The following is a 13,253-nucleotide window of genomic DNA, read 5'->3' as shown; positions in this document are numbered from 1 at the left end:
GTGCTACCTAACACATTTTTAGGAAAAGTCAAGGACTGGGGGGCTTGAATACTTAATTGAAACAAAGTTACATACAATCAAAAAACATCTGCGGGTAAGTTTTACTCGTTGGCGGTTCTAGTGTTAAGCAAAAAGGATTCTTATACATGACAAATTGGTTTGCAGATATAAGACCAGATATTGTCAACAGTGTGCAGACTGGTGCCCATAGCCCAGAGATCAATGGCTTTAAACCCTTTTCTAAGGAGCTGGATTTAAGCTCATAATTGCTTGACTGCACATACCGTTAAAGGGAGGCCGATCAATACTTAAACCTAAATGTGCACCTACTCAATGCTTTTCCATCAGTATTTTCAGAATGAAAGAATTCACGTTCTTATGACAAGGTTATATTTCAGATTGAAACATTTCCACTTTGGGGCATTGCTTCCAAGTAGATTTGCATAGGTAGAGCAGTTGCCAATCTGGTCCTCCTTTTGGAAGGTCCACTTGATTAAACAAAAGTCTTCAGGTGCTCTGAGACTGGTTTGAATTCAGCGATATGTGGGTGAAAGCCCTTGCGTTATTAACAAAGAGCATAGTTGTACAGCGGAAGCGTGCTGGGCCCATAACCCAGAGGTTGATGGATTGAAACCATCCTCTGCTAATTACACATTCTTACAACCAGCAAGGCTCCATGCAGTCTTCATGTTATGCAGTCCCACTGCTGCCAGTCAGACATTTTGTCCTTCATTGTTCAAATAAACCTGTCAAGTACATGGCCAGGCAAAGATGATGTGTCCCCTTCAGGGATTCTGTATGTCTTAGACTTGTACCAAAAATTGCCTGGCAACATCCTCTGGTGATCATGAACTCCATATCAGTGGTGTCCAAAGGTGAATATTTGAGTTCTCATGATTTAGAAAAAGTGCTAGTCAAAGCAGAGACACCTGGGAAATCCCTGCTCTTCACACTTGGCGCTCACTAAAGTTGGATAGCAGCACTGTATATTTTTGATGTGGCTATGGACATTGACAGTTAAGAATTTGATTGGTTTTGTGTTTCCTCTCTTGGAAATACCTCGGTCAAACATGACCCCTTTCGAAGCAGAGTTAGTGTGGCCAAGTGGTCTAAGGCGCTGAATTTAGACTCCAGTCTCTATGGAGGTGTGGGTTTGAATTCCACCACTGCCATATTTAGCTCCTGGTATTTGGAGTTTCTTTCCATAAACTGTTCATCAAGGCAGGAAAGTGGAAAGGTCTTCAGAATGGAACTCAGTAAAAATTCCAAGAATTCCACCACTGCGATTTTCAGCTCTTGGAAGTTGGAATTTCTAGCCATAAACACAGATAACGGCAGGAAGATGGGAAAAGTCATTTAAAATTCCAAGAAAGGTCTCATGTTATTGCTTGACTGCGCATACCGTTAAAGGGAAGCTGATCAATTCTTAAACCAGAATGTGCACCGACTCAGCGCTTTTCCATCAGTTTTTTCAGAATGAAAGAATTCACGTTCTTATGACAAGGTTATATTTCAGATTGAAACATTTCCACTTTGGTGCATTGCTTCCAAGTAGATTTGCATAGGAAGAGCAGTTGCCAATCTGGTCCTCCTTTTTGGAGGTCCACTTGATTTAACCAAAGTCTCCAGGTGCTCTGACATTGGTTTTTAAATCAGGGAAATGCGGGTGAAAGCCCTACTTTCCTTAACGAAGAGCAGAGTGGCGCAGCGGAAGCGTGCTGGGCCCATAACCCAGAGGTCGATGGATCGAAACCATCCTCTGCTAATCGTACCTTTTGACATCCAGCAAGGCTCCATGCGGTCTTCATGTCATGCAGTCCCACCGCTGCCAGTCAGAAATTTTGTCCTTCATTTTTCAGGTAAACCTGTCAAGTACATGGCCAGGCAAAGATCATTAAACTGTCCCTTTCAGGTCCTCTGTATGTATTAGACTTGTACCAAAACATCCTCTGGTGATCATGAACCCGATATCAGTGGTGTCCAAAGTTGAATATTTGACTTTTCATGATTTAGAAATAGTGCTGGTCAAAGCAGAGACACCTGGGAAATCCCAGCTCTTCACACTTGGCGCTCACTTAAGTTGGATAGCAGCACTGTATATTTTTTTATGTCGCTATGGACATTGACAATTAAGAACTTGATTGATTTTCTGTTTCCTCTCTTGGAAATACCACGGGTCAAACATGACTTCATAGAAGTGGAGGTAGTGTGGCCGAGTGGTCTAAGGCGCTGGATTTAGGCTCCAGTCTCTATGGAGGCGTGGGTTCAAATCCCACCACTGCCACATTTCTTTCTATAAACTAGGCACCAAGGCAGGAAGGTGCGAAAGATCTTCAGAATGGAGCTCAGTAAAAATTCCTACAATTGTCTCACATTACAGCTTAACTATGCATTCTTGGAATGGGAAGGCAATGACTTCCCGAATTTCACTGCCCTCCCATTCTGTGCTTCTTCGTCGTAATGAAAGTAGATGAGTTATTATGACAAGCTTTTCTGCTTTGAAAGTCCAATTGACTTTACATAAATTCCCAAGGCCTTTACAGATAAGAAATTGGTTTGGAATCACAGAATGTGGCGCAAGCTCTAATGGCAGCAACGGGGAACAGAGTGGTGCAGGGGAAGCGTGCTGGGCCTGTAACCTAGAGGTCAATGGACTGAAACCATCCTCTCCTAATTGTCAGTGTTTTCAATCAGGAAGGCTCCACACAGTCTCCCTCTTATCCATGCATGCCCATATAAGCAAGTGTTCAAACAAACACAAACCATATGCCGCAAATCGCTCAACAGAGATGTCCCGCCCCTTTGCTGCTGTAGTGGACACGCAGGTGATGCAATATGTGCCGTTGCAGGCTGTGACTACATGGTTTTCATTGCTAAGTACCTGACAGATCTTTGAGCGTAGCTGTTAAAGAAACCTTCCTGTCTGGTAGTGTGGCCGAGTGGTCTAAGGCGCTGGATTAAGGCTCCAGTCTCTCAGGAGGCGTGGGTTCGAATCCCACCACTGCCAGTCAGATGTTTGTACTTCGTCCTTCAGCTAACCATTGAAAACAGTCTTTGCTAATTGAAAATATTGTCTCAGGTTATGTGCAGTCTCTATCAGCATTGGTTCAAAATCCAGCACTGTGACCTTCAGCTCTTGGAAGTTGGAATTTCTAGCAACAATCATAGGATAATGGCGGGAAGATCTCGTGTAATTGCTTGACTGAGCATACCGTTAAAGGGAAGCCGATCAATTCTTAAACCGGAATGTGCACCTACTCAGTGCTTTCCCATCAGTTTTTTCAGAATGAAAGAATTCACGTTCTTATGACAAGGTTATATTTCAGATTGAAACATTTCCACTTTGGTGCATTGCTTCCAAGTAGATTTGCATAGAAAGAGCACTTGCCAATCTAGTCCTCCTTTTCGGGAGGTCCACTTGATTAAACAAAAGTCTCCAGGCGCTCTGAGATCGGTTTGAAATCAGAGAAATGCAGGTAAAAGCCCTAGTATTGTTAGTGGAGAGCAGAGTGGCGCAGCGGAAGCGTGCTGGGCCCATAACCCAGAGGTCGATGGATCGAAACCATCCTCTGCTAACCAGCAAGGTTCCATGCAGTCTTCATGTTATGCAGTCCCACCGCTGCCAGTCAGACATTTTGTCCTTCATTGTTCAAGTAAACCTGTCAAGTACATGGCCAGGCAAAGATGATTAAACTGTCCCTTTCAGGGCCTCTGTATGTATTAGACTTGTACCAAAAATTGCCTGGCAACATCCTCTGGTGATCATGAACTCCATATGAGTGGTTTCCAATTCCACCACTGCCATATATTTTTTCTGCATGATCCTAGGTAACCATCAAACAAATTCTTTGCTAACCGAAAGTGTTTTCTCAGACTATGTGCAGTCTCTTTCAGCGTGGGTTCAAAATCCACCACTGTGGCCTCCAGCTCTTGGAAGTTGGAATTTCTAGCTATAAACACAGGATAACGGCAGGAAGATGGAAAAAGTCAGTTCCGAGAAAGGTCTCACATAGTGGCTTGACTGCGCATACCGTTAAGGGGAAGCCGATGAATTCTTAAAGCACCTACTCAGTGCTTTTCCATCAGTATTTTCAGAATGAAAGAATCTATGTTCTTATGACAAGGTTATATGTCAGACTGAAACATGTCCACTTTGGTGCATTGCTTCCAAGTAGATTTGCATAGGAAGAGCAGTTGCCAATCTGTTCCTCCTTTTTGGAGGTCCACTTGATTTAACCAAAGTCTGCAGGTGCTCTGACATTGGTTTTTAAATCAGGGAAATGTGGGTGAAAGCCCTACTTTCCTTAGCGGAGAGCAGAGTGGCGCAGCGGAAGAGTGCTGAGCCCATAACCCAGAGGTCGATAGATGGAAACCGTCCTTTGCTAATCGTACCTTTTGACATCCAGCAAGGCTCCATGCAGTCATCATGTTATGCAGTCCCACTGCCGCCAGTCAGACATTTTGTCCTTCGTTGTTCAAGTAAACCTGTCAAGTACATGGCCAGGCAAAGATGATTAAACTGTCCCTTTCAGGGCCTCTGTATGTATTAGACTTGTACCAAAAATTGCCTGGCAACATCCTCTGGTGATCATGAACTCCATATGAGTGGTTTCCAATTCCACCACTGCCATATATTTTTTCTGCATGATCCTAGGTAACCATCAAACAAATTCTTTGCTAACCGAAAGTGTTTTCTCAGACTATGTGCAGTCTCTTTCAGCGTGGGTTCAAAATCCACCACTGTGGCCTCCAGCTCTTGGAGGTTTGGAATTTCTAGCTATAAACACAGGATAACGGCAGGAAGATGGAAAAAGTCAGTTCCGAGAAAGGTCTCACATAATGGCTTGACTGCGCATACCGTTAAGGGGAAGCCGATGAATTCTTAAAGCACCTACTCAGTGCTTTTCCATCAGTATTTTCAGAATGAAAGAATCTATGTTCTTATGACAAGGTTATATGTCAGACTGAAACATGTCCACTTTGGTGCATTGCTTCCAAGTAGATTTGCATAGGAAGAGCAGTTGCCAATCTGTTCCTCCTTTTTGGAGGTCCACTTGATTTAACCAAAGTCTCCAGGTGCTCTGACATTGGTTTTTAAATCAGGGAAATGTGGGTGAAAGCCCTACTTTCCTTAGCGGAGAGCAGAGTGGCGCAGCGGAAGAGTGCTGAGCCCATAACCCAGAGGTCGATAGATGGAAACCGTCCTTTGCTAATCGTACCTTTTGACATCCAGCAAGGCTCCATGCAGTCATCATGTTATGCAGTCCCACCGCCGCCAGTCAGACATTTTGTCCTTCGTTGTTCAAGTAAACCTGTCAAGTACATGGCCAGGCAAAGATGATTAAACTGTCCCTTTCAGGGCCTCTGTATGTATTAGACTTGTACCAAAAAATCCCCTGGTGATCATGAACCCGATATCAGTGGTGTCCAAAGTTGAATATTTGACTTTTCATGATTTAGAAATAGTGCTGGTCAAAGCAGAGACACCTGGGAAATCCCAGCTCTTCACACTTGGCGCTCACTTAAGTTGGATAGCAGCACTGTATATTTTTGATGTGGCTATGGACATTGACAGTTAAGAATTTGATTGGTTTTGTGTTTCCTCTCTTGGAAATACCACGGGTCAAACATGCCTCCAAGTGGAGGTAGTGTGGCCGAGTGGTCTAAGGCACTGGATTTAGGCTCCAGTCTCTATGGAGGCGTGGGTTCGAATCCCACCACTGCCATGTTTAACTCCTGGTACTTGGAGTTTCTTTCCATAAACTGGGCACGAAGGCAGCAAAGTGCCAAAGATGTTCAGAATGAAGCTCAGTAAAAATCCCAACAATTGTCTCATGTTATGGCTTAACTATGCATTCTCGGAATGGGAAGGCAATAACTTCCCGAACTTTGCTCTGCTCCCATTCTGTGCTTCTTCGTCGTATTGAAAGTAGATGAGTTATTATGACAAGCAAGTCCAATTGACTTTACATAAATTCCCAAGGCGTTCACAGATAAGAAATTGGTTTGGAATCGCACAATGTGGCGCAAGCTCTAATAGCAGCAATGGGGAGCAGAGCGGTGCAGGGGAAGCATGCTGGGCCTGTAACCTAGAGGTCAATGGACTGAAACCATCCTCTCCTAATTGTCAGTGTTTTCATTCAGGAAGGCTCCATGCAAACTCCCTCTTATCCATGCATGCCCATATAGGCAAGTGTTCAAACAAACACACACCTTATGCCGCAAATTGCTCAAAAGAGATGTCCCGCCCCTTTGCTGCTGTAGTGGACACCATAGTTACGCTGCAAGCAGGTGATGCAATATGTGCCGTTGCAGGCTGTGACTACATGGTTTTCATTGCTAAGTATCTGACAGATCTTTGAGCGTAGCTGTTAAAGAAACCTTCCTGTCAGGTAGTGTGGCCGAGTGGTCTAAGGCGCTGGATTAAGGCTCCAGTCTCTCAGGAGGCGTGGGTTCGAATCCCACCACTGCCAGTCAGATGTTTGCACTTCATCCTTCAGCTAAGTGTCCAAAATGATCTTTGCTAACTGAAAGCTTTGTCTCAGGCTACGTGCAGTCTCTATCAGCGTGGGTTCAAAATCCACCACTCTGACCTTCAGCTCTTGAAAGTTTTCTAGCCATAAACGCAGGAAGATGGGAAAAGTCATTTAAAATTCTGAGCAAGGTCTCGTGTAATTGCTTGTCTGTGCATACCGTTAAAGGGAAGCCGATCAATTCTTAAAGCACCTACTCAGAGCTTTTCCATCAGTATCTCCAGAATGAAAGAATCTACGTTCTTATGACAAGGTTATATGTCAGATTGAAACATTTCCACTTTGGGGCATTGCTTCCAAGTAGATTTGCATAGGAAGAGCAGTTGCCAATCTGTTCCTCCTTTTGGGAGGTCCACTTGATTAAATGGAAGTCTCCAGGTGCTCTGAGATTGGTTTGAATTCAGCGATATGTCGGTGAAAGCCCTCACATTGTTAATGGAGAGCAGAGTGGCGCAGCGGAAGCGTGCTGGGCCCATAACCCAGAGGTCGATGGATCGAAACCATCCTCTGCTAGTTATACATTTTTACAACCAGCAAGGCTCCATGCAGTCTTCATGTTATGCAGTCCCACCGCTGCCAGTCAGACATTTTGTCCTTCGTTGTTCAAGTAAACCTGTCAAGTACATGGCCAGGCAAAGATGATTAGACTTATACCAAAAATTGCCTAGCAACATCTCCTGGTGATCATGAACCCGATGTCAGTGGTGTTCAAAGGTGAATATTTGAGTTGGTAATTGTGAAGAGCAGGAATTTCTAAATCATGAACTTAATAATGTTCAATAGCAGCAGTGCACATTTTTGATGTCGCTATGGACAGTCGGACACGCGACAGTCGGACACATGACCGTTTAAATAACATCTCCGTACACATGAGGACACAAAAACAAGTATAAACGCTCAAACAAGCATATCGGGCCAGTGGGTGGTGATAAAGTCTACATCAATGATATGTCAAACACCAGAGAAGAACGTTCTGAGCATGCGTAGTGAGTTTATTTTCCTTTGGCAGTAGTCTTAAAGGTCCATTTTACATGTCCACATGGATACACAGAAATCAGAGTTTTAAAAAAATCTGCATTTCAGAGGGCATATTTTAAAAAAATCTGTCTTAGTGACCTAAAACACCATTTGTGTGTGTATGAGAGGCCAAAACTTGAAGGAAAGTTTTGTAAAATACCTGCATTAGTGTGGACAGGGTCTCAGGCAACGTATTTAGGCTGCTGTCTCTATGGAGGCGTGGGTTTAAAGATCTTCAGAATGAAGGACAGTAAAAATTCCAACTATTGTCTCATGTTATGGCTTAACTATGCATTCCGTGAATGGGAAGGCAATGGATTCCTGAATTTTGCAGTGCCACTACTCTGTGGTTTAGGCCAAAGCTCACCCGACTTGCCTCCAAGTGGGTTGCAGGGATGTCTCACTGACTGTGGCCAGCCCGTGACGACCCCCCTTCTCCTGCAAACAAGCTATGTTGTGACACTGATTGTCTGTGCTGGAGACCAGAGAGAAAGATGTTTAGACTCCTCTGTGTTTTCATCTCTCAGTACTTTTGTAGCTTCTAACTGAATCTCTGCTGTTTGAATTTTAGTTTCTCCTCCTGTTTGTACTTTCATGTATTTGCTTCATTTTACCGTTTCCTGGTCACTTTCATCCGTGTCAGAGCTGTGTTAAGTTACTTCAGATGAAAACATTTCCTGCTGCTGCTTCATATTAAAAGCTCTTGAAGAACAAAATAACAGGGACTTTTATTGTGAGGAATTTATAGGAAATGAAATGTGTTTATCCACCATTTTACAGTTGCTACTTTGACCACTAGTCATAGCCGTGATGTATACAGCATGCTGCTTTTCAACTCAAGCATGTCATCAGTTAAAAAAAGTTAAAAAAAAAACAACAAAACACCCATCTCCATAATGGGCTGCAAAACAAGACATGTGCCCTCCTTCATCTTGCATTAGCAATGTCTTTTGAAAAGCAACCATCAAATAAATAATTTATTTTACACTATGTGTTATTCCTCCATTACTGCATGATTCCAGTGACAGAATGTTCATGTGCTGGAATATCAATCATGCTGTTAAAGAGAAAGATGTATGCACACATCTATAAACAGTATTTTATACAAAATCATTGATAGCCATCTTCCATTTGCCACTTTGTTAGATCCCACTCAGCTAAAGTCATTCCTAACAGTCTACTTGGTGTTTGTTTGTTTGTTTGTTTGCTTTATTAAGATCAGTTTATGTGTGGACAGTGTATTGTATGTGTCATTCACAGTATTGTCTTGTGTCCCAAACAAGTGAAATATGGACATAGTAATAGTGTAACTACTAATGCAGCTGTAGTACAGCTGAACTTGAAGTGACATAATTTATTGTTACTTTTCTTTCTTGTGACCAGTTGGGTTCAGATTAATGCATGGATAACTTTTACCATAATCTAAAGACAAAACCTAACTTCTTTTATAGAAATATTTCATTGAACCGACAGAAGCAGGACTGAACAAACTTTTTTGAGTCATTCATCAGAATTTTAATGAGAATCAAGGTTGCTCTGTGTCCTCTTGCAAAATGTTTTACATTATAAGTTAAGTGTAGAGGGAGAGCACGGGAGCAGAGAAGGAAAGCGAGAGACAGAAAAAAAAGACAATAAAATAGAACGAGGGAGATAGTTATTTTGTTTCACATTTGAATTCTAATAAACCCCACCACCCACACACACAGGATAGGCCAGGGTAACTGACTACTCTGAGGACACAGTGTCCCTAAAATTACACTCTAATCCTCAACTCACACATCTTATTATGGTGCTGGAAAATACTCTGCACTACTTCTCCTTTTTCTCTGATTTGTTGTCTTTCTTCTTCCTCTTAACCCCTCAGTGTCTTTCATGTACAGTCCTGCACATAATATTCTTTCCTCTCTTCATCTGTATCACAGTCTCCTCCTGTTTTCAGTATGCTTTAATACCACTTTCAATATCTTTCAGAATGCATCAGAAAAGAGAGGAAATGTGTTGATACACATGTGTAAACTAATTATGTGAAGATTTTGTGCAAACTTTTTATACTGTCAATATCTGTTTGGTTTCACATAATAATGTGTCAATCTAGAGCCAACTCAGTTGAGTTTTATGTTTTTCTTTTGTAAAAACAAAATCCTTTGGTACACGATTAAAGAACAGGTTCACAATTTTTCAAGTCTGTCATAAAACAGCAGTCAGGTGCGTAAATTAACTGTGAAATAGATTTTTCCTGCCATAATAATCCTGTTCATACTGGCCATTAGAAGATCCCTTTATAATGCACTTACAATGTAAGTTAATGGGGACAAAATCCACAGTCCTTCTGTGCAAATATGTATTTAAACGTTTATCTGAAGCTAATATGAAGCACCTGTTGTCCAAATTAGTCAAATCAAGTAGATTCAATCTTGCAGTCTTTTTAGTGCCAAAGTTCCTCTTTTTGTTACTATACTTCCACCACTGCTCAACAGGGAAACACTGTCCGAGGAAACACAAAGAGGGAATTTGATGCTAAAAAGACGGTAAATGTGGCAGATATCCACTTGATATGCCTAACTCAGACTGCTGAAGCCTCATATAAGCTTCAGATAAACTTTTAAATACATTTTTGCACAAAATGACTGTGTGGCCCCTATCACATACATTGAAAAAGCATTTGAAGGGGATCTTTTAACAGCCAGTATGAACAGGAGGAATCATTACAGCAAGGAAAACCTCTTCTTTCAATGTTCATATGGGCATCTGACTGTTGCTTCAACACAGACTTGAAAAACTGTGAAATGTGTGAACTTATCTTTTAAGGAGAGATGTGTTTATTAGTGTCTCCTCTACAGAGCTTAGAAGAAAGGGTAGTTAGCATGATAGTGATAAGAAAACTAGCAAAGATGAACCTGATTTAGCAGCTGGTGAAACTGTAGCTGGTGGTGAAATCGATGCAACAAATAGCAATAAATGCACATTGTGACATGAGGGTGGTTAGCATCTTGACATACAACTAGAACTACTACTACTACTTCTAACTACAGCAACTATTCAGTCTTAACATGCTGACATTTGCATGCTAGCATGATAATATTGGTGTTGGCACAGTTAGCATAGTAACATACTAACTTTTAGCATGTTAATTTTAATCGTCGAATGTTATCATTCATTTCAGAGTACAGCTGAGGCTGATGGGGAAATAAAGTTTCTTACACCTTGTCCACCCTGGCTGTGTAGCCAAAGCAGCACAACAGTCACTTTAACTCTCCTTCAGTATCCACACTATCTCTGCCCAGCCACAGTGCTACTCCTAGTGCTACTCTCTTTCCACATCTCATGGTCTTCATCAGTGAAAGGAGTTTGCTCTGTCGTGTGGTTCAGTTTTCTGTAAATTCTATTAACTGATGAAGACTGTGAGAGATGTGAAAAGCTAAGAAAAAAAGCTAAGAAGTGGACCTTCAGTACTGAAGATTTCACTCTGGACTGATAATACATCCCTTGTGCCACTCTGCTAATGTGGCTAACAGGGCCCTTCCAGAATATCACTTAAGCTTGGTGAGTAGTTTCATTGTCCTCACAACTCATTTTAGGAATACAATCAGAAATTCCACCAGGGACATTGACTAACAGTAGGCTAGTTTAAATAACATGCAGGGAGCTCTGCACGCAACAGTCCATCAGTTTCATCTGCACAGTTGTCTTTAATCAGAACACATACTGTAGATTCACTGGCATAGATCTAAGCACACACAAATCCTTTTATGTTATTGCTTTTAGTTCTCCAAGTCTGTTAGATTGCACTTCTACCCTACTGCTGCCCTCACACTCATTTTCTTTCCCATATGACTCAGGCTACAACATCAAACTCTGCACATGTAAATTCTGCAAGCTTTCTGCATCACACATAAAGCAAAGCACTAAGTACTCAGCTGTCATTGTTGGCCAATTACAACTTTAAGCTTCCAGGAATCAGACTAAATATTACTGATTTGAACTATGCAGATTAAAAAAGTGAGCGTATTATGTTTCTTGTGCTTCACTCTATCTAAAGGAAGAGAACTTGTAATCCATAATGTAATATGTGGCTATGGGAGTTTGCGTTCGTGTGTGTGTGTGCCGTTTTCTATATATAAAATCAAACTCATATCCCCACTTGCTCTATTAAGCCGGTGATTAGCCTCTGTGACAGACAGGAGCAAGCTTAGTGCTAACTCTGCTCGCCTTGATCAAAGACACACACACACATACTTGCAAACACGTACATAAAAGTTTGTGTGTGTGTGTGTATATATGAATATAAAGTAATGACACTTGGATACTAATATAGGCACACATTCACACCATAAATACAATGATGTGTGTAATTACGTACTTGTACATAAACATAAAATGGACTGTAATTGCAGGAGTGTGCGCTTGCATTAATGCTATTTCTTTGTGCGTTCGTGCAGATACACTGGTGTGATTCCATGCCCTTGTGTGTGTGCCTCTGCATATGAGTAACATCTATGGTAATGAGGTTGGACTTTCCTAACAAGTGGTTTTCCTTCCTTCTGTCACCTCTAAAAAAAAAAAAAAAAAAAGATAAAAAAATCTTGAATCTCCATCCTCCCTCATCAAAGAGCAAGGGATTATGGGGGGAGGGTAAAAATAGCCCACATGAAGAGAGACGGATAAGACCTTTTAGCTGTGGGCTGATAGCAAAAAATCTGGCCTCAGTCCTTCCCTTTTCCCCTCACTTTTATCCCCCCTTCATCCTACACTCATTTCTTTCTAAGCTTTGAGTATTTCTTTGGCATGCTGCAGAAACCTTGTAGGTCCAATTTGTGTTTTATTACTGTATTTGGAATCAGTAATATAATCCACCGAATCAGTCAAATTTAGCTACATAATCTTATTATATTATCACAGCTGCCAATGAAATGCATCGACGTCATCTTTTGTAAGGTGTCAAAGTCTGGCTTCTATTCTATCATTTTCAGCCTTATTATTCTGTACTGTAAATACACTGAATATTCTGGATTCTTCTGGGGATGTTAATGAATATAAACAAATTTTTCAGATATGAACGGATAATGCGCTCTAAGCAGAAACAAACAGCATCCCAATACCACCTGACTGACACAGTTTGCCACAAATGTTACAGGATGTTTCTTCTTGAGTCAACTCAAAACACATAGACATCATACACACACTGGTAACTCAGTCTTTACAGCAGGACCAGGATCTCCAATGCTCTCCAGGATCTATAAATTTGTTTAGAAGTTATAAAAAGGGCACAGTTTAAACTTTAGACCTAGGCTCATAATCATCAGATTCAGACTTTTGTTAATATTAATCCATCAAATGTAATCCAGGTGAATGTTGTCTCTACAGTGCAAACAGGAAATGCTAGTAGCCAAATCAGTGTGGTTGTCTGTGGTACATATTTGCCATAATGTAAACAAATCTGCCATAGGTTAAAAACATGGTGGAGTAAAACAAGGTCATTAACTTAATCAGTTTTCACTAGAATAGTGGTGCAGTGCAAGATAAAGCTTGACTGATGTTGAACAGGTATGATTTTCACTTTTTAGTAGTACACGGGAAACTGTCAAGCTGAAGTTAGGGACTGCTCTCATTTTTAAATCATAGGCATGTTGAACCAACTTTATTTCCATCTGGACCTCCTTCCACTGCACGCACAACCTCTTTTTTTAAAATTATGCAATATGG

At 41.4% G+C, this 13,253-nt stretch overlaps 4 non-coding genes across 4 annotated transcripts; all 4 read left to right on the top strand.

The window, feature by feature from the left end:
- The first annotated feature begins 2,202 nt into the window (after positions 1-2,202).
- trnal-uag (transfer RNA leucine (anticodon UAG)) lies at positions 2,203-2,284 on the top strand. Its single transcript has one exon. It is a non-coding gene; the product is annotated as a tRNA-Leu (tRNA).
- Positions 2,285-2,925: 641 nt separating this feature from the next.
- Positions 2,926-3,007, top strand: trnal-aag (transfer RNA leucine (anticodon AAG)). The gene has a single exon. It is a non-coding gene; the product is annotated as a tRNA-Leu (tRNA).
- Positions 3,008-5,644: 2,637 nt separating this feature from the next.
- trnal-uag (transfer RNA leucine (anticodon UAG)) lies at positions 5,645-5,726 on the top strand. The gene has a single exon. It is a non-coding gene; the product is annotated as a tRNA-Leu (tRNA).
- A 665-nt stretch (positions 5,727-6,391) lies between these two features.
- trnal-aag (transfer RNA leucine (anticodon AAG)) lies at positions 6,392-6,473 on the top strand. The gene has a single exon. It is a non-coding gene; the product is annotated as a tRNA-Leu (tRNA).
- The last annotated feature ends 6,780 nt before the right edge of the window (positions 6,474-13,253 follow it).

This window comes from Thunnus thynnus, chromosome 9 (genome assembly GCF_963924715.1).
Source record: "Thunnus thynnus chromosome 9, fThuThy2.1, whole genome shotgun sequence".
Classification (NCBI taxonomy): domain Eukaryota; kingdom Metazoa; phylum Chordata; class Actinopteri; order Scombriformes; family Scombridae; genus Thunnus; species Thunnus thynnus.
Note: the sequence above shows the minus strand (reverse complement) of the source record. Positions and strands in the feature narration are given on the sequence as shown.